The sequence below is a fragment of the Candoia aspera genome, chromosome 6 (genome assembly GCF_035149785.1).
Source record: "Candoia aspera isolate rCanAsp1 chromosome 6, rCanAsp1.hap2, whole genome shotgun sequence".
NCBI classification, from domain to species: domain Eukaryota; kingdom Metazoa; phylum Chordata; class Lepidosauria; order Squamata; family Boidae; genus Candoia; species Candoia aspera.
The window spans coordinates 86861222-86883763 of NC_086158.1; the positions used below are offsets into that span (position 1 = coordinate 86861222).

The window sequence follows — 22542 nt, forward strand, 5'->3', positions numbered from 1 at the left end:
TTAATAATCATTTATTATTTATTATTAAGCTTATGATTAAAATTTTCTTTCATTCAGGATTGAAGGCAAGCTCACTTGGTGTCTTCAAACTTGTCATTCCCAAGATCTCTAATAACTTAGAAGTAGTTAATGAGCAATTTTTGAAAATGATTAGCATGTGAGGTTAGTGAACTTAGTGCCCTTTAAAAGGCGCTGACTATGGTTGTGAGCAAGATGGCCATTCCTGTTGTCTCCCAGCAACCTTGTTGGTTTGGACCATTTTGACAGAAGCCGTCAGACGCCTGAAGATGGTGGAGGCAATGAAGTGAAGGGCTTTTACCTTTGTGTTATAATGTAACAGTTGAAAGCTTTATCTGTGATCTATCTGGAAGCGTTCTGTGTGATTTGCTGTCATTTAAAATAGTCTCTGATATTCTCCTTCCTTTCTGGATTGCTACCACATATCTTGGTAGTATTTGACAGTGAAAAGACTCCATTTAGTTTTCTGAGATCTAGCTACTAATTTGCAGACAATATGGAGGATACTTTTTAGCTGGTTGCAGTTTGGGAGAAGTATTTTCCCTCTCTACCCAAAGGGGAATTGGGAGAGGATCCCTCTGGATCAGCTGTTGACTTTTTCAGAACAAAACCAGGGACATCATGAACTTTGTAATATAACTAGTTGTCCACCATGACTGAGGTTATTTTACAACCAAGTAATGGCACAACAGTTCCTGCTTGCTGCTAGGAAGCAGTGAAAATTAATGCTGAATAAACAAATGAGTCTGACATACCACAAATCAATATGAACCATCTGAAAGTAGCATTGGTGGTAGGAAGGGAAGGGAGTTTCTATCTTCTTAGCTAGAATTTAGCTCCAGCTGAATGCAGGGTTGACTCTTTGTTTCAAATATAGGAATATTGCTGGAAATTGGAAGGCAGGCAGGCAGGATTCCGCTAGAACGTATTAGTAACTATGCACCTGATAGTTAAATTGTAGTTAAGAACAAAGACCCATTACTTAGCTCAGACACTATTAGCCCAGGGAGATTGTCCTGGCTTTGAGCTGATTTTGTGCAGTGCTGATCTAATACTGAAGAAAGAATTTAAAAATGCAAAGAACATGATTTGTGTCTAGAAGGCATCACCTCCAAGGGTCATTCACATGTTGCAGAGAAGCAGATAGTATCAGAAAATATTCTTTGGAAGCTTTGTCATTGTTAACCTCTTAGACTTTAGGAACTGCTTCTTTAACTCATGTTGAAAGAGGCTGTGCCCAGGTCAGGTCCTCAGCACCTTTTACATCATCTTCCTCCACTTTAAAAGCAACTTTTAAATTTGATTGAGAATTTCAAATAGCTCAGAACTGAACAATTTTTCCACTGTACTGGATAGTTTACTCCAGTATGGACATAGCAGGGAGCCAATGTGGTAGAGTGGTCCAGAGCAGATTCTAGTCCTCCCTTAGGCACGGAAGCCAGCTGGATGACCTTGGGCCAATCCCTCCTTCTTAGCATCAGCGTCCATGACAAGCTGTCTGAAAATTAAAACTCTTGGTTGCATTGTGTATTGATTACTTTCCTGTGTGAGGGAGGTAAGCGCAGTGCAAAACAAGCAGACTCTGCAGCCAAGTAGGACAAGTGCTAAGGAGGCACTTCAATGCCTCCATATCTCTAAACCTAAAAATACAGATACAGCACTATACTTGATCAGCTAAGAGAATGTTTAAGAGGGATTGCTCAGTCACCTCCCTGGTAGCCTTTTTTGAAAGGTCTCTGCCTATGCCCATTCACAGGGCTCCTTCTAAAAGCCTTGAAGGGAGAGCTGAAACTGCCAGGGCTGCTACTGCAGCTCCCAGGAGGGCAGCATAAAGGTGATGAAAGAGGACAGAAATCTGCACATTAAAAATAGCCCTTCAGGGCCACCTGTGTAGTGTGGTTTTTCACCTGTGGATTAAAGAGAGAGGGAAGTACTACAGTTGTTAATCAGCTCACTAGTGCAAAAATGCAGGTTTTATACTCAGCAGTTGTTGTTTGAATTGATGTTCTTAATTAGATAAATATAAATAAATGAATGAATATCACTACCTCCCACACTTTATTTCCCTTTACCTGTTTATCCTGCCTCCTTAAAACATTAGTGTACAACTGCTCCTCATTCATACTCATACCTTTTCCATCTGATGAAAGGCACTATAGCCCATAAAATATGTACTGTAAGTGTATCTTTTAGGGGTCCCATTTTTTTTAAGGATTTATCTAGTATTTTTTTGGTCACATATTCCAGATTCATGGTTCTGTGTCTGATACATGAAGTGTTATCCTCTAGTGATGAATAAATATGTTTGTCAGCAAGAACACAGCCAGATACTAAAAAGACCAGATAGGACATACATTTTATAACAATTGCATTCACTAATTTTTGTTATAGATGTAAATTGGGCCAAGTAAAGTGAAGAACACACAGGCTGCTATCAAGGCATATGATGAGCTATGAGATGGTACAGTAGCAACCAGCACTCTCAAGCAACCAGCAAAAAAATATTGAATAAATAATACAGTAGACTCTCAGTTAACTGGAACTCACTCTCAAGCAACTGGAACTCACTCTCAAGCAACCAGCAAAAAAATCAAATAAATAATACTTTAAACAAAATTTGATAGTAACTCTCAAGCAACCAGAAACTACATTTTTCCGGCATCTACCAATCCCCATGGGTGCTGGTTAACTGAGAATCTACTGTAGTAAGATCTCCTGGTCCCAGGATGTGATTCCAAAACTCCAAAAAAGTTAAGGCATCTTGGAGTTCAGCCATACCATTTCCTTAGCTGCACCATAGAAGTGGTTTGCCTCTGCCGTCTTCCCATCTAGCTTACAGGCCTGAAATTCCGTAACACAGTCTCATCTAGCTACTGATGATAGCCAAACCTGCTTTTAAGGATTAATAGGATACTGTACACATAGCACTCTTAACACTTGAACATTGCATTACTTAACGACTCCTGTACATATACTTTCTGCTAATTAATGCACACATGATGTAAGAGCTTCTTAAGAGAATGAATTAATCTTTAAGATATCATCGGATTCCTGAGTGGCTTTTAATTTTATTTAATGCTGAGTGATAGTGATATCTTCTGTGACACCTTCCTGGCCTTATTGCCCCTGCTCTTTTCCCAAGGACTGATAAGATAGATTGGTAACATCTATACCAGGGTTTCTCAACCTTGGCAACTTTAAGATGTGTGGACTTCAACTCCCAGAATTCTGGAGAAACCCCGATCCATACTGTAAGTGCCAAGACTTTTCTTTCTACAGTTTGATATTGGAGGAATAGCTTTGTCCCTTTTTGTTCTCAGAAATCTTGCCAGTTCAAGAGCTTTCCCTGTGCGTCTCTCTCCTTCCCTTTACCCCACCCATTCCTAATGATAGATGCTTCTGATCCATCTCTTAGCTTCCAGACTGGAAGGAGGTTTAAAGAGAGGAGAAGGCTCCTAGGGACATGCAGTCTACTGTCCTCAGACATGTTCATTTTTACCCACCACACTTCTTGCCTACTTGATTTTGCAAATCATTATTTTAATAAAAACATTACCTAGAAAACTAGCATCCTTCAAATCAAAACACCACCTCTAGCTTGTGCTGGAGCAATGCCTTTGTGTCCCACAATGATCTCCTGCATGGAAGTGGGTATTCTGGAGGGACAAATTTGCTTTCTCTGAAATGGCTTTTTTGCAATTGATCATGTCCAGTATGAACATCATTTTCTGAATAGGCAAGTCTCATACCTATGTATGTGCATGTATATATGTATGCCTGTTACAGCCTAGCTTTCTAAACCAGCGAGCAGTCATGACAGTCATTTATGAATGCACCCACAACATGTTCTCAAAATTCCAATTTCCAGATCCCCCCGCCCCTCATCATTGCCTAAGAGAGCCAGTTTGGTCTAGTGGTTAAGGTGCTGGGCTAGAAACCAGGAGTCTGTGAGTTCTAGTGTCGCCTTAGGCATGAAAGCCCACTGGGTGACTTTGGGCCAGTCACTCTCTCTCAGCCCAACTCACCTCACAGGGTTGCTGATGTGGGGAAAATAGGAGGAGGAAGGAGTATTTCGTATGTTAGCCACCTTGAGTTATTTATAATTGATCGCACTCTTAGATGACCTCTTAGATGATCTTAGATGACCTCTGGCGGGAGCGGGATAGGGGCAGTGCAACCATCCTTGCTCTTCTTGACCTCTCAGCGGCCTTCGATACCATCAATTATGGTATCCTTCTGGACCGGCTTCGGGAGTTGGGGGTTGGGCGCACAGTATTGTGCTGGTTCTCCTCCTTCCTCCGGGGTCAGTTCCAGTCGGTGTTGATAGGGGGGGAAAGGTCCAGCCCATGCCCCCTACTTTGTGGCATGCCTCAGGGCTTGGTTCTCTCCCCTCTCCTATTTAACATCTACATGAGACCATTGTGGGAGGTGATCCGACGGTTTGGGGTAAGATACCATCAATATGCTGATGATACTCAGCTTTATATCTCTACCCCAGACCGCCTGAGTGATGCCGTGACCCAGTGCCTGGAGACTGTGAGGGCCTGGATGGGGTGCAATGGGTTTCGACTCAACCCAAGCAAGACGGAGTGGCTTTGGGTTTGTGGGCCTTCCGGTGCTAAGGTTATTGGCGGTATTAATATCTATGCATTGCTCACTTGGCAGCCATATATATTTATTTTGTATTTATTTTATATTTTAACTGTTTTAATTATAATTGTTTTAATTGTTTTATGGTTTTATTGTTGTAAGCTGCCAGAGATGGGCGGCTATAGAAGTCAAATAAATAAATAAAAAAATAAAAATAAAAAATAAAATAAAATAAAATAAAGGCAGGATATAAAATAAATAAAATAAATAAATAAACTTGTCCTAAGCTTATTTGCCCTGTGCAAGGAGATGAAGGAGCATTATCTTCTGTGAAATCGATACTGCATGAACATATGTGACTTCAGGTTGTTTGAAAGCAATATGTACTGGCTAAGGTATTGAAACATAGCTTGTTAAAAGTTGTAGAATCAATTAATATAAATGTTGAAGTGCTGAATGCTTCAAAGATTGAAAATGCCTTGAGGCAACAGGTGCTTGGGTTGATTTACCGTTTAAGAATGATTAGCTACAAGATTTAAAATTTCTTATATTGATACCTCATTTTGTCTTCAGAAAGCTCAAATACTTTACATATAATTCTCAGGGAAGTTTCTGTCTAAGCAGTTTACAGCACTGGAACACCTCCCAGCTTCAGAAGAAGAGCTGTATAATCTATCTTTAGCCGTACATTTGGCCATGGGGGAGGTGGACCTATAGCCCAGGAACTGCATGTGCCCAAATCCTGTTCATTTTGATTGTTTACTGTGGCCCTCAGATATATCTCTAGCTTCAGTTTCCCAAAATTGCTGCACAAGCTATTTCTTTTTTGAGGCAAGAAACATATGAAAACTTCTGTAAGCCCCAAAGTGTACTGCTTTTTTTAAAAAAGATGATCCCACCAAATAAATTTCTAGATTATTCTGGCCTGCACATATGCATAATGTGGCTTTGCCCAATTGGCATCGTCCCTCTCCCTGCAACAGTATTAATTACATGTCCCAACCACACCAAATCACCCAAACATTGATAATCTTGCCAGAATCCTTGATTTTGCAGCCCTGAAAATGACTGTCTATCTCAGGCCAGGACCAAAGTACCTTTCTGAAATCATAATATCATAGCTTGTATGAGTTGGAAGAGACCTATAGGTTTTTTTAATCCAACTCCCTGCTCAGTGCAGGAATCTGCTAAATCATCTTGGATAGGTGGCCATCCAGCCCCCATCTGAAAGCCACCAGTGAGGGGGAGTCCATCACTGTTCTAGGAAGACTTTCCAGAACTTAACCAATCTTACTGTCAAGACATATTTCAAATTAGTTGCCATGAATTTCATTTCTTTGAATGAATAGCTATTTCTTCCTTTGTACATGTGTGTGCAAGTACCTGCGCACATGCGTGCGCGCACACACACAAGCACACAGAGTGCTAACCGTATAGCTACTGCCATTATTGGCATTATCGTATCAGACCCCATAATGCAAAGGTTGTCCCTCCTTACTCTGAAAATATGACAAGAGAAGAAATCATTAACTGGATTTCATTCCCCTGGTGAAATCATATCACAAATTATAAAAAGTGACTTAGGTTGTGATCTCTCTCTCTGTGTGTGAAAGAGATATTATTTTTATTTATTGCACTTCTGATCCACCCATTACCCAGGTTTTCTAGGTAAATTACAAGTTACTAAAACATGAATTTAAAAACCCAGAAAAATAGTAAAACAATGAAGGGAATAAAATCCTGTGACAAGCTAGCAGTAGAATGGTATAACCCTTAGAAAATCTACAATGCCAGTACTATAAATTACTAGAGTTACTAGAACATGAATGGTGAGTGATATGTGATCTGATGTTAGGAGCATTGGTGGGAAGGAGCTTTAGAAGACACAAATTTTGAAAACTTTCAGGTCAGTAATGCACTGAATACAACTGTATAAGGAACCTTTCTGAAACAGGAAAATGAGGACCCATGAATGACAAGGACAGTTGGCTAATTCCAGTTAATTGATTTAGTAAAGAACATATTGGTACATCTTCGATCACAGCCAACTATACAAAGAATGAATGTAATAGCTTGAATATCTATATCATTAATTTCTTTTGATTACTATTTCTTACTTCTTTCGAAGAAATGGTAATCAAAAGAAGTTAAGGACCAGAGATAAAAGAAAAGGAAACATAACTCAACACTAGACTGTTTTTAGCAATTTCTTTTCAAATCCATTAGAATTTGCATGTCTATATTATATTTCCACTATAAAAATAAGCATTAGTTATAAATAATTCAATGTACATAAAGATATTGTTATTGTTATCCAGTAATTAAATACCAAATTACTAACATTTTTAGGTACGTCAAAATTAGGATATATTAACAAAGTTGTGAGATTGAACTCTTGAGTTAAAGAGGCAAGATTAGACCAGACAATTTGTGGAGAGAAAGAGAGAAAAATGTAAGATACAATTCAGCACATATCAATGGCTTGTAGATAAAAAAGAAGAAAAATGGTACATGATTTAAAGGTAGAGTATAAGAAATGTTGTATTTTTGAGGAATAGGCTAAAAAAAGTAGGCATTCAAGCAAGTATCAGGATCGAAGAAGGCCTGTTCTTTGGATTTCACAAAATATCTGAATATTTGAATCAGTGGGATTTTGAATCAAATTGGAAATTGCTTTAATCTAATGCAATGTCTTTTTCTACAAAGTAAAAGAAAAGTAGCAGTCCTGAGTACATTCTAATTTGCATCGGAGTACAGGTTTTATGTAGCTTGAGTGTTGTGTATGAAAACAGCATAAGATACCTGCCAATAATGGTCCTTTCTCACTTTCAAATCCTGTCAGGGAAGGGACATTTGTATCCCAACAGGAATAAAAGCATCACTAGCCAGATGCTCTGGACCCTTGTGTAATTTCCTATCCTGGCAGAGTAAATGCTACTCAACTGGGAAACATTTCAGAGCAACAGAAAGTAACAGGTGAAGATTTCCATATCTTCTGCTACAACCAGGGAGAGAGAGGTCCTATAAAGGGGAAGAAGCTAGATGTGCTTCTCACTGTAATGTGTCGTCTGTTTACATTCAGCATTTGTGGTCGATCGGGGCATGGGATCAGCAGATACAAGTCCGCATAACTTTTGGATGTAACTTTATGTAAATTTATATACCTATGTTTAAATTTAGAAGTATTAGAACTTAACTTTCACAAATGTAAGTAAAAAGAACAGGATAATGCAAAATGCTTCTCTAAACCTACTGAAAAATTATAGTCTGTTTCCTGCACTGGTTGTGTGTTTTTAATCATAGTTTGTTGAATAAACTACAGTAGCTGGGTTCCTTATCATGCTAAGCTATAATATGGTTTGTTGATTTTGGTTTAGCATATCACCTAACAGTGACACATCTCCCCCACAAATTAAAACCTCAGCATTTCTTTTTAATAGAATAAACATCATTAGCATTTCCATAGGCAAATTACAACTAAATCACATATATTCTGTTTCCATCCCCACATTAATTCCACCTCATTTTTCTTTTCCTCAGCAATAGTTCACAAAAACATATTTTTCTTTCATTTGCAGTCTCAAAAAAAATCACATTTATTATTTTCCCTTACTAAATGGATATATGTTGCCCCACTCTTGTTTTGTTTTCCCCAAGAATACCCTGGTTATGCCTGGCAATTGTGGGGTGGTAGATTTTCCTGTTTTTTTTAGTGAAACAAAAACAAGGGACTTTCTAAACCCTTTCAACTCTTCCCCCTCCCCCAATGAAGGGACATCACAGAAGCCTAATAAATTAACTATGCCCCCCCCCCCACAGTCATCCCCAGGAGAGGCAAAGGGGGCAAGAGGGGGAACAGCAGAGCAGTGTTGCAATGCAAACTCTGTCCCTTTTGTATGTGTATTGCAACATGTTATGCATATGCAAAAAGGGTGGAGCTTGCATTGCAACTGCTTAATTTTTGAGGAAAGCTTTTGATCCTGCAGATGCCTCCGCCTCCACCTTCCCTCAAAGTTGTCCACCTGTAACCATACCTGGGCTGTATGATGGGTAAGCTCTACCTGTCTCTGCCTTCTCAGAACTTAACATTTGCCAAGACTCTACCCCCTACTTTTTTTTTGGTAGGAGGCTCACTCAGCATCAAACAACTACTTTTCCCATGAATATATATTTGTTAGCTATACTTCCACAGCTAGTCCACATAAAAAACCCCAAAATAACTAAACTTGCACAGTGGTAGGCTGGAAGGGTTGCCATTCTGTGAACTAGGTGGGATCAGAATGTGACAGTTGTTTGCTATTCAAGATTTGTTTCCTAGTAAATGGGTAGCTGCAAATTTTCCCTAAAAATAATTAATATGTAACCCTTTCACACTGAACATTATGGAACATGCTTCAAAATGAACAATACTATTTCTTCACCAACCTCCCGTTTTAATGAAAGCATGTCATTCTATTTCTGAGTAACTTTACCTTACAAACAAAATACTCTTAACTATTTCTTCGGGGCGATGCTGTAAGATGCTATGAACCATTGTGTGCAAATGGCTTTTATCAACATTTGGAAAAGAATAAAGCCACCTTGAGCATTAAAAAGACTTGAGGAAAACCAGGCAGTGTAAATTAGAAGGGAGAAGAAAAATGCCTGATGCAGTTTTCAGATAAGTTCTTTTGGGACAACGGATGCATACATACCACAATGAAGAGGATCAGACAAGACAGTTTATTTCTGGCTTTTTAACCTACATAACCTTTGAAAAACCCCATTGACCTAGATCCCAGAATGAGATCCAGTTCTGAGGAAGCTAAAAGAAAGACATTTACCAAGAGATTAATTCTTTGCTGTACTGAGGCCAGATCCAAAGGTTTGGTTGAGGGCAACATGAAATTCAGTTTCAATATTTCATATGAAGCTTTTGTGCCCACTCATCATCAACACTTTTCAAATTTACATTCTAAGTATGTTTAGGTGTAGAGAGAAGCCAATAATAAAAAGCCCAAATTACATATAATACTAAAGATTATACACGTATTAATAAGAGGGAAAGGAAGCAAGAAGGCAAAAGGATGCCCAATACTTTTTGCCAATGTACTCTTATTACAAGTCTACTCTTTCTGTATCATTGTAGTACAACATGATGGCTACTAATCTGTAAGTCATATATTATAGGTATTGCTGCAGCTATAGATAGCCTTGTTCGGTCTCCTTGCATGATTGAGAGGGGAGCAGTGCAAAGTGGTGGGTCTGTTTGAACCGCTATGAAAGCAAATTTTAAGATCTCAGAAGGAACGAAAGGGTCCCAAGTTGCAAAGAGGAGAGACAGGCTTGGCTTAAGGAAGGTCACACTTCTGGGACAGAGGCCCAAATATGGTACCTTATCACCACCCATGCCCAAACCATCACTCCAAGTGGAAATACATGCAGCTGGAGAGTTTTGAATAGTTCTGCTGCAAATAGTTATAAAGTGGAGGTGAAGGGAAGAAAAGGATTAGAACAGAACAAAACCCTTCTATATTATACATTCATCAGCAAGTCTGTCTGTCTGTCTGTCTCTCTCTCATATTTATACCGTGCAGCAATCATATGCAAAGTCTTGGTGGCTCACAACATAAAAGAAAAAACAGCAATAGCAATGAAGAGTTTATAAAATAAAAGCAATAGTCAAAATAGACTAACCTGAACTCCAAGAGGCATCTGGCGCCCTCTAGAAAAGATCCACTTTAAGAAGCTTCTAGAAAGCGAACAGAGTGGGGGCCAAACAACAGAGAAACAATGCCTTGAGGCCTTGGCTCCCTTGGCCTCCTGAAAATGGGGGACAGCCAGCTGTTTCTCCAGCATGATCAGAATGTTCTGGCCAATTCCTGAGGAGAGAAGCAGCCCTGAATTCTTCCTGTCCAGTTCAGTAGTATAAGTTTGCATTTTGAATGTGAAAGTTCAACTTCAAAAATTGCTTTAAATTGTGGGTATTTCTTGATTGATTTAGTTTCAGATAGAAAATTTCTATTGGGAAATACTACTTTCTCCTTTGCAGGAAAAAGCAAATGTTTTCTAGCAGCCAACAAAAGTCCTTTTGTGAGCCATTGCCTATTTGAATAGATACATGGGATTTAAACTCTAGTCCTATGAAAATTGCCTTGCTGGGGCTGCAATGCAACAGTAAGTAGTGTTGGAACAAAAACTAAATTTCATTTATTTCACATAAACTTATATTACAATTAGTTTATTTAAACCAGTTAAATGTTAAATAGAGTTATTATACTTATTCCCCGTGTATTTACAGGTAGTCCTTGATTAACTACGACAATTGGGAGCAGAATCTCAGTCGTTGAGTGAAGCGGTCATTAAGTGAGATGCTCACCGGACTGCTTCACTCAATGACTGCAATCTCAGCTCTCCTGGTTGCAGTCGTTAAGCAGAGGAGATGGAGGGGAGCTGAAATCCTCCTGGCAGGTAGCACTTTCACTCTCAAACGTTCCTGCAGCCCGCTGAAGGATTTCAGCTCCTCTCCATGCACAGAGGAGAAGTCCTATGTGAGGCTGCAGGTATGTAGCTGAAATCTCCAGGATATGAACTCCTTTCCTGCAGCCTGTGCAGGAGGGAAAATTCTTTGTGGGGCTGCAGGAATGGAGCTCAAATCCTGAAGATTTCTGCTCTGTTCCTGCAGCCCCACAAAGGATTTCAGCTCCCCTCTATCCCCTCCACTTGCAACCTTCCCTGCCAGCTTCCCCATCGACTTTCTGGGGAAGCTGGCAGAAAAGATTGCAAATGGCAATCACATGATCACAGAGCACTTGGCAACTGGTCATAAATGCGAGCTGGTTGCCAAGCGCCCAAAATACAGTCACGTGACCATGGGGAGGGGCAGTGTGACGCTTATGATGGCCAGAACTGCTTTATGGGCCGTAAAGCACCCTTTCCAAAGCTGTCATAACTATGAACAGTTATTAAACGACCAGTTGTTAAGCAAGGACTACCTGTATTATTTATTTATTTATTTATTTATTTATTTATTCAATTTATATTGCTGCCCATCTCAAACTAGTAACTCTGGATGGCTAACAACAATAGAAACAGTCATAATATAAAACAATAACAACAATAACAAAAATTAAAAATAAATATAAATACAGCTGAGCAATCTAAAAGGTATTAACTTTTGGACATCTAATAATTACAGTTAAGTGGCAAATATTAGTGGGGTTCTGGGACCCACACATCAAGACTTTCACGGGGTTCACACAGATCTGGAGTATCAGGTTTAGTTCTCTGGGTTTATGGATTACCATGCCATGCGAAACAATCAGTTTTGGCATACTCAGTCCATAATAGTTGGATGAACCATGTCTTAATTCTGGGTGATCCCAGCCATTGAAGATTTTGCTGACAGTGTTGGTTCGCTGCTGTCTCTTTAATTCCACAGCCTTGAGGACAAGTGTGAGTTCCTACGTAGAAGTGGGAGTTCTTAGTTCTGCAGGGCTTCTGCAGTGTGCCAATCCGGTAGGAGAGTCGGCCTTGAAGTGCTACCCCAAGGTGTGAGCAACCTCACTCACAAATTCGGGGAAAAAAGTGTAAAAGCAATTCATTCGTGGGATTACAGCTGTTTAAGAAGGCCAGGCTAGTCTCTGTATGTGATAAATGGTAGCTGTGTACTAATCATATTAAAGAGGACCTTATACATTTTTCATTCTTATTCAATTTCAATTGCCAATTTTGCTGAAGAAACTGTACAATGAGATTTTTTAATGTGCAAAATAAAGGAAGATTCAGCAGAATTTCTTTCCGTTACTAGAATGAAGCCCATCTGTGTTCCCGGCCAGGTTTTCTGAGAGAAGTCACCAGTCTTAATGAAGAGTGGTGATTGGTGGAGAAAGTGGGGCTTTCATGGTAAAATTGTGTATGTTCAAGATTAAAAATAGAAAAAAACAATTCACATGAAGGAGGAAGCAGATAAGTGAGCAAACAAAAATAGCTCCCCGCTATTTATTTTAAAAAATAAATATTACAGAAGTTTATTTATATTTTTTTATGTGAGATAATTGAAGGGGGGGAATAGATATAGTTATATTACTTTTTTCTGATGTTAATTCCAGAATTCAAACAGGTCAGGCTGGGCTGACTCTGGACTGACATAAAGCAAGCTGGATTCCTTTCAGAGCTGAGGATGTATTTTGACAACAAAACTCAAAGTTTTGTTGTCAAAACACCATCTACAACAGAGTGCAAAAAGTGTTTCAGAAGCCTCATCAGCCACCAACTTCTTTTTGGTGACCCTTAGCACATGCCCCCTGCCATCTAACCCTTGACAGTGCCATGCAAATCCTGATTCAGCCCTCAGACCAATGGAAGGGGAAGAGGCTTAATCTACTGTAGGAATTCTTGCCCAGATGAGCACTGGGAATTAGGGCAGGAGAAGTCAGGGCACATCCTCAGCTCTGAAAGGAATCCAGCTTGCTTTATGTCAGTCCAGAGTCAGCCCAGCCTGACCTGTTTGAATTCTGGAATTAGATAACTATATCCATCCCCCCCCTTCAATTATCTCACATAAAAAAATATAAATAAACTTCTGTAATATTTATTTTTTAAAATAAACAGGATTAAATTTGCAGGCATGTCTGAACCAAGTAAGGAGCATGCCAGATTTGCTATATTGGGTATTTTTTAAAAACAAACATAACTTGCTCTATTTTTCACCAGCATGGAACAAAATTTAAAGAAAGCATATTACTATTAAATTTACTAGTTTCATAGAAACTGGTACAGGAGTTCTAAAACTACACTCCTTTAAATTCTTCAGTTATAAAAAAGTGCTTATAACATTTTTGTTTTTAGAATAATATGATTAAACACAACAAGAAAGGGAAAGTGGGAAATCTCTTTGGGAAAGTTCAGGCCAGTAAAGCTACTGCAGTTTTATGCAAATAAAAGACAATGAAAAGGAATAAGAGTATCTCTTCTGGAATGAAGCAGAGCTGATTGGCAAGGATTGAAGGTTGAAAGAAGATGTACTAAAATATGGTATCATTCACCCTTTTCTTAAAAAAAAATAGTAAGTAAGCTGTCTAAATAGCTAAGATAGCCACAAAAGTTTTCTTCTTTCTATGGATGAGTAAGAGGAAACATAAAGTAACAAAGAAGTTTGTGAAGGTCTCTCTATGCTGTTCCCATCATCCTGTCCCTAAAATCCCCAGGGGGGTCACAACAGTGGATCTTTTCCACTGGCAGAAGATAAGTAGATGCCCATGGCACAGGAGAAAAAAAGGGTATCACCTACATGCTTACAGAAATCCACATAGCGAATATTGCTAAAGCTGTGATTTTTATAATGTATACCCTGTCTTGTTCACTCACTTGCATCAATATCTTCATCTTCATCTGATGTATAACCTTCATAATTTTTAATAGAAAAACCCACAGACATGGGGCTGCCTGTATGGACTTAAACAACAAGAGTATTTTGTCAGGTTAATGACTTACACATTTATTATCATGTAAATTTCCATGGATCACAATCCATTTCATCAGATGAACTATAATTCAAAAGAAGTGTTGTATAGATCCAGCTATTAGTGGCCAGGGTAGTGGGATGAAAGGGAAGGGGAATGATAAAAGGAGAAACAAGAGACAGATAAAACAATGGCCATTCACAAAGTAGTACTTCAGTGTGACACAGAGACCCTTGCCTTGCTGAGTTGGTTAACATAATGTATAAAAAATAAGAATTTTTGTTCTCTGCTTGATCAATGAGAAAATATGTTAAATTTTCTGATAAATTTCAACTCAGCTCTTTTATATGAAATCACACTCCTTTTCTCAAGAAAAGTCAGTTTGAGATCAGAGACAGAGAATTGAAATGTTTCGTGACTGTGGTCAGAGATTTTTAAATCTGGATTCCTGCTCTGAGCAGGGGTTCAGTTTGATGGTCTTGCATGGACCCTTAAAACTCTAGGATTCTATGATTCTAGGTTATGTCCATTTATTCTTGGCCAGTTTATCTAACATGGACTGTAGCAGAGCACTGCAGACAGATTTGTCACTTTGGAAGATAAGCAAGTACAGGCTCCTCTGACAGCTCAGGTGATGTTGTTAAGACTTGTGATAGTGTTGCCAGACTAGATATGGAGGCAGAATAAGCATTTTGGATCATCACAAGATATATTAGGTTCCATGTGCCACTGCGGCTTGGTCACATCTTGTTAGTTAGTAGTTGTTTGAGGATAGGTGGCTGCCTGCAAACAAGGCCTGTGAAAAAGAAGTATTTTTATCCAAGATGGGCTGTGGATCATTGAATATTAGTTAGGAAATCTAGGTGTCAACAGATGGTGTTTTACTGTTTATTCTTTCAGGTCTGTCTTGTAGGAGATTATTCCTGGAACCCAGGGCAGCCTCAAGGATCTGCTTTTTTAACTTCATTGGGTGGGTATTGTAGTTTGAGAAATGCCTGATTTAAAACATTTTGTGTTCTCTCTGTGTTAAATAGATCTTAACTGATGTGTCATAAGTTTTGGCTGTAAATTTTGTGGTGTGTTCTGGATAGAAGATGAAAGCATATAAGTACATTTAATAATGTGTTGGTTTCATATACGAGGTATAGTTAATTTCCCAGTAGAATTCCGTAAGTTACCTGTTGTATGGATTGGTCAAGACTCAGTTATGTTGGGGTGAAAGCTACCGAAGCCCTGATGGAACATAGCTAGGATGCTTCCTCCCAGATTCCCAATAATAATGTTGTTATCAATGAATCTCAAATATAGAAGTGGTTTTGGGTGAAAGAAACAGAGGAAGCATTACTCCAAGCAATCAAGAGATTGATATATTAAAATGCGCTGTAAATATTGTCTTACTAGTTTGTAAATACATGTTTTTTTCCTAGAAGTAAATTAAATATAGGACAGCATGAAGTGCCAGAACTTGGTGGATAAATACTCTATAACATCATCAGGAATGACACTTCTGATTGTTCATCATCCCACCAAATTATAAACCTGAAAACGCAAACTAAATACATCATAGAAGCTATAGATTTCTGGACTAGAGGTTTTTTCATTACCATCATTCACTACAGTTGGCTGTTATCTGACTAAGCGTGTCAGCATGGCATTCTTCAAACAGCAGGCCACATAAATATACAAACATACATAAGTAAAAAGGTAACAGTTGCAATCAGTAGCCCTACATTTTTTTGCAACACATTTGGGCCAAATTATTAATGGTAGCTGTGACTGACTGATACCCCAACAATATATTATAGAAAAAGAGGTTTACAACTCTTTAAATGTACATGATTTTTCAATATGGTTTCTTACCCAAATGGAAACAGCAGTGTATATTTTAAAGATAAAATAGTTGTATTGTAGTTACTTGAATATGATGATGAAATTATGAACTAAGATTATCTTAGTTGTAGACATAAGAAAGGCAAATTTGCCCTTAATATTGACAGAATTACAGCATTTGATGATATTGTTTAATAGCTGAGAAACCTGAGACTCCCTGCTAAATTAATATTGAAGTTAAGAATTACAAAATAATATTGATAGGGTCAATGCAGATGTAACATCTAAATATTGAAATGCAGTCATAGTTATTTACAATTAATAGAAGGAAGAAACTAAAAAAGCAAGCATATGTTTAGTACACAGGGTAGTACATATTTCAGCAAAATTCCAGAACAATAGTTGAAAAATAGCAAGCATTTCACTACTAAGATGTCTTTTTTTGCCTGTTGCTTAGAAAATTACCTCAACTTGTAGGAAATTCAGTGTGGATTATCAGATGCCATATCAAATGGAGTAAGGACCAGTAGAGATTAGTTTTATATTATGTTTAAATATCATGTGTTCACCTGTACAGCGTGCTGCCATCCTTATTCTTATCACCTTCCCCAAATCTCTAGGAAATAAAGTATTCTGGTTGCCACTGAGCTGGAGAAGTGGCTAAGGGAGAAGGTGATTGTTCAAGGCAACCTAATTTGGTTCTATTTATTTACAAGTTTAATAAAAAGTTTATATTTGACCAATCACTGGGGATGGGGGTGGGGAGGAATGGAACAACTGCGGTGGTCTTCACATGTTCTTCCTCTGTTCAAAAGCTTGGTTTTACTTTACTGCTTGCTTGCTATTTATAAAATCTAAACAAACCTAATAAATTTAGGTTTATTATTTATTAGACCTATTAGAGTACATTAGGGACGCGGTAGCGCTGCGGGTTAAACCGCTGAGCTGCCGATCGGAAGGTCGGCGGTTCGAAACCGCGCGGCGGGGTGAGCTCCCATTGCTAGTCCCAGCTCCTGCTCACCTAGCAGTTCGAAAACATGCAAATGTGAGTAGATCAATAGATACCGCTTCGGCGGGAAGGTAACGGCGTTCCGTGTCGTCATGCTGGCCACATGACCCGGAAGTGTCTATGACAACACCGGCTCTAAGGCTTAGAAACGGAGATGAGCACCGCCCCCTAGAGTCGGACACGACTGGACTTTACGTCAAGGGAAACCTTTACCTTTACTTAGAGTACATAGATTTATTTCTTCATTAAAAAATTCTAAGAAAGGACTATAGAAATGGGTGAGATCAGAGCATTGTATATTAATGGTAGATTTGGTCCTTTTAAAAAATATTTCATTAAAAGAGTATGGCTGTGCAATACCTTTGTGAGGTACCTTTAAGAAAGAGAATATATTGTTATTAAAACTGGACATAAAATAGTTAAATCCCAAGGGGTGGATAGGATGCTTTCTTAAATACTTATTTTTGTCCATGTTGTATATAATTTAGGCCTTGAAACACAGTCTTTGCAGCTGGCTCATAGAAGAAATCTGTTCCAAGCCCTCCATCCCATTTGGGATGGTGACAGTCTATGGCTAGTTCCTCAAAGCTGCCAATTCATTTAATTTCCCTAGTTCCTCATCATTTCTCTTGCCATGGGACAGTCATTTGGGGGTTAACAATAAATATTGTTGCATGAAACACAGACAGTCCACCAGTACAATAAATACTGCCAAGTATCTAAGGGTTTGTCTTTATGTCCCCCTAGCTGTGGCCAAAAAGTGCCCTTGTTTTAATATGTTAGGTCCTCATGATAATGTGTTTGTCTCAACATTTGGCTGCTCTAGTTTTAAAACAATTATTTTCCCTCTTCTCCCCACACAATTTTTGTGGTGGGCCCAATCTGTTTTACCGATGATGAGACTAACGATATAGTCAGGGACTGGGATCGGACCAGCCCCTGTTGGCCAGGTGAGGCTGCTTTAAACGTGTGTTCTCCCATCCAGTCACTGAATGCTGGCTTATGTGGCCATTTTGGTATGGCCTGCAGGAAAATGGGCACCTGGCTTCCACAGAAGCAGCTGCCCATTGAAATGTCTGGTCAGTCCTTGCTAAATTGCTTGACAGGATCCTTATATACTGCAATGAGTGCACCACTCTTTTGGAACAGTACAAGATGTTTTTTAAACATGAGCTTAACATTCTTTAGAAAGAGTGCTAGACCCATGTTGAAAAAATAGGACTAGCACTCTCTTGAGAAGGGACTAATGCCAAGCTGCACAGGAGGTCAATTTAAAGCAGAAGAGAACCTGATTATGACACTTTTGTGCTGCTGCTTCTATTACTGATGACTGCATTTTAGATTTTCCACTGCTTTGGCTGACAGAGGGTTCAGATGTCTGTACCATTTCTGGTTATTATTTGAGGGCTACTACTCCATGGGCAACTTCCATGTGCTGCTAGCCATGGCTGCTCACTGCCAGCAGTGCCATTCTTTTGCAGCGCTAGTCGAGGACAGAATTCACTCATTACTGATCCCATCACCCCCACAACCTCCTCCACACCTATTAGCTTGACTAACAGGTCACAGGCATGGAGGAGGGGTGCTGGGTGAAGCAGGAGAGGATGCTTCTGATGTTCCTCACAACCTTTTCTCTGCACTTCTGATCTTTCAGTTGGGCTATTTCTGAACATGGTCTAGCTCTCTTTTGAAAGAGTGTGAAATCCATGTCCAAGAAGAGTCCACTGACAGGTCCCAGGCATTGAAGAGGGCCACAGGATGAAATGGGAGAGAACTCTTTTCTTTGCAGTGATGATCTCTTAGTCTGGCAACTTGACAGGTAGCTAAACCCACCATTCAAAGCACCTGCCTATATTCCACACAACTTAACCCTACCATATATTAGGAAGAGTGACTAGTATTTTTTTTCCCCTACTGGTAGCTCATGCTCCATGAGGGGGAAATGAAGCCAGGGAAATTCACTAACTGCTTTTCTTTACTTGTCCCATTTTAAAGAATACGATGCTCACGAGACTCATTACTGAGGCCAAACAGGGTTTGGCCATCAAGACAACAAACTTAATGCTAGCATACTTTTCTGGCAGCTCCAGTTCTGGTGAATTGCTCTTTAATATGCTGCGTGGTTGCACCCTAAGATATTATGATCTCCCCACCAGGGATTGATGTTTCTGAGAGATCTGTTAGTCAAAGCAGATTGAAATCCTGTCCCCCTCTGACCAGGTAGCTTTAACCCTAGTCAAAGTGCTTCTACCTTACTTCATCCGCCTTGCCAGTCAGAGTTTCGGAAAGTACTACAGATCTTTGGCAGCACTCAGAAGCTAGTTGCTTTTTCCTTGACTCACTCTAGCATAAGGTACTTATTCTCCTACACCAGAATCCATATATGTAGATCTGCTGATATTTATATATTCTCACTTGTTATTGTGCAGATTCAGAAAAAACTCTGGATAGCTCTATGATTCTCTTGAAAAGAGTCTCAGTGATGCATGTTGGGTATTTGTATTTCCCCTAAGCTGCTAAATGTTCAAGGGTAATTTTTTCTCCATGCTGCTATTTTGCCACACTCCTTTCAACATGTTTAAATGTTGGCATGTTTTTGGCACTGTCTAAAAATGCTTCCATGATGGCTTTCATTTCATGGAATTATTTTTATATTCTTATAAGCAATTTCAGAATGTGCAGACATGAAAAACAGTATAAGGTATTTAAAATAAATCTATCAATTTCCTTGATTTTAGCTGAAACGAATGGCTGGCATGCAGCATCAGGGCTTGGCCCCTCCATCCTGTAAAGATTGTCAGGTTGGGATGACCTCAGCTGCATGGCAGGCCCAGCTGTCATGACTGCAAAAGAGAAGAGGAATCACCTTTCTCTTCCTTCAAAGTCAGAAGGCAGCCCCCTTTAAAAACTAGTAGGAATCAGCTGATTCTGAAAAAAATGCAGGGGGGTGTACTGAACGTGTGAAGTGGGTGGTTTATGCAGGAATTCCCCTTCTTCTTCCAAATGCTTGTTTCTCCAAGACCTCATGCTTGGTGTTCAGTGAGTATTGATTCAGTCTGCAAGCAATTTTAATATTTCTTCAGGGACTTTCCAGCAACAGCACAAGTCATTAATTCATCCTCCCAAATTGCTTATTCAATAGCATGAACATGGCTCCTGAATAAAGTCTCAGAATTTATATGACTCGTACAAGTCAGGAGGTCAAGCAACTGTTATGGAGTGAAGTTAAAAATCCAAATAAAATATTGACACTTTTTGGAAGAGTGGGAGGAGAAGATGGAAGGAAGCAAAGGTATTTAAAACAGGGGCTTGCCACCATGCTTCCAGGATAACAAAAGAAAAGAGATACAAGACAAGTTAGGGTTTGAAAAATCAATGGGCTATCTGGATTATTCACTTGCAACCTTCTGCATAGACACAGAAATAGAGATTTACCTTTTCATGATTATTTGGCTAAGAAAATACAGGCCTGGTCCCTTGAGATGTGCTTGCTTCACACAGTTTGCTAGGCTAAAATAGCATTAACTACTTAATGACTCAGTATATTGTACAAACCCAGCCTGGCTGTTTAGTCTGTGGTTCAAAGTGTTGTGTGAAACTGAGCGATTGAATTAACCCAATAAATCATGGTTCAGTGATACCTTAGTTTATATGCTGGGTGAAGACATCCACAGTATAGACATAAGTGCAGTGCTGTGATATAACTCTGGAATTAACTCAGAATTAATACATGCGTACAAATCTTTCTCAGCAAATAGGTGTTGGGATAACATTTTGAAGAACATCTGCTAATGAAAGGGGCAAGCTTCTCTATATCAGAGTAGTTTTTACTCAATCTCTGTGGCTGAAGGATATTTCTGCACTGGTTGTTAGGGACTTTTCTCCAACACAAGTTGGTCCCACTTATTTTACGAGGAACACAAAACACACATGCCATCATTTAAGAAACAGGCCCTCACTTAGTTTCAGGAAGGGTTGAAAACATACCTTGAGAATTAAAAATGCTTCTACAATTATTTTTAATTAAAAAAATATACTATTAGCTTTCTGTTTCAAATTGTATTGATATGAATTACATTGTACTTTGGTTTCCATCTTGACATGTATTCTTTCTATGTAAGCTAATAGTTGATTTTGTCATTTATCATAAATTATACAGGCATCAGTAGTGACTAATTGTTCATAGCTCTGCACAGTATTAAGTAATTGATTTGAACATGTGAATGGAGTTAAAAAAATTAAAGAAAAGGCATTATATTATCTGACTTTATAAGGTGGTATGGAAAAAAATCAGGAAGGAAATGTACACATAAAGGCTTCAGTGTTAATATGTACTAAATTTTGTTGATTGATTTATCAATTTAAAACATATAGCTTTGGATGGCTTACAAAAATCTGTTAAAATAGCCATAAAACAGTTATTAAAAGATAGAACAACATAAATATAGAAACAACATTCAAAGGCTTAAATAGATCAATCTGTTTTAAGCCCCCTCCTAAATCTGGAGAGGTTTGCTACTTTGTGAGCTTCACCACTGAAAAAAGAGGAGGGACATTTTGGGATGAGGTAACCATGCAGCTAATTTTTTTTACGTAACCCAGAATGAATAAAAAATGAGGGCTGGGTCATCTGTCTGATCACCTGAAAGAATAATCTTGAAAGGTTCTCTGTGGATATGATCAGGGAGGAAATCTAATATTGCTTCTCCTATGCTGATTGATGCAGCATAGACCTTATGATTGCAATATCCCTTGTAGTTACACTCACCCCTGGACATTCACCATAGTTACTCAAGCCAGTGTTTCTGCATTTCATCACTCACAAAGGCTTCATATACCACAATGTGTTATAGACTCCAATATGGGATAGGGGAACTGGAGGAGCACAATACTGATTGCCCAGATAACTTGGTATTCTGAGCCAAAAGGCCAGGTTCAAGAAAACATCTTCCAAAGCTTCCTGCAATATAGCAAGGCCCATTGATTCCTGGGGCCAGAGCTTTCTAATTTGGTCTTCACTCTTGCAGTAGGCAATATGCTGCAACAGTCCAAATCTCATCAGTTAGTGGTCCATCCATGGATAGCTTCTAAAATAATTTTTGTGAAGCCCATAAATTATGAATCACTCTTGCTCAAGTGGCCTTAGTCTGAATGTTGGAATCTTCTGAGACCTTGGGGTCTCCAACATCACTTGCAGGACCACTCATGCCAGCTGTTAGGGACTCTGCTAGTCAGTGAAGTGACTAGAACTTTGGCACAGTCCAGACTTCAACCTGCCTGTTTAAAATCAGCCACATATCTTTTAAGCTGGTAAGGTTCTAGATAGGGAGATAGGGTATCTGGGAAGAGAGATGTCATTCTTATGGATTAATGAAATAACTCTTCCCCAGCCAGTAGGGTGACAGTAAATGGATCCAAACAAATGTACACCCTTGCCCGACATATCCTTAGCTCAGCTACAGAAGCTCACTGGGTGACTTAGAGTCAGTCATCAGTGTCTGGGTAATATACATCAAGTCACTTCTTGATTCATTATATTGTGAATGGTGTTTATGATATAATACAGTATTCAACATTAAGTAGCATTAAGACTTGTGTTAACTTGACCTGGCCCCCCAGACTACTCCTACTGTAGAGGAAGCAGGGATAGGA

At 39.0% G+C, this 22542-nt stretch overlaps 1 protein-coding gene across 2 annotated transcripts in view; it reads left to right on the forward strand.

Annotated features, from left to right (window-relative positions):
• PAX2 (paired box 2) overlaps window positions 1–22542 on the forward strand; it is a 152966-nt gene that overhangs the window by 21065 nt on the left and 109359 nt on the right. The gene's annotated exons all lie outside the window — the stretch shown is intronic.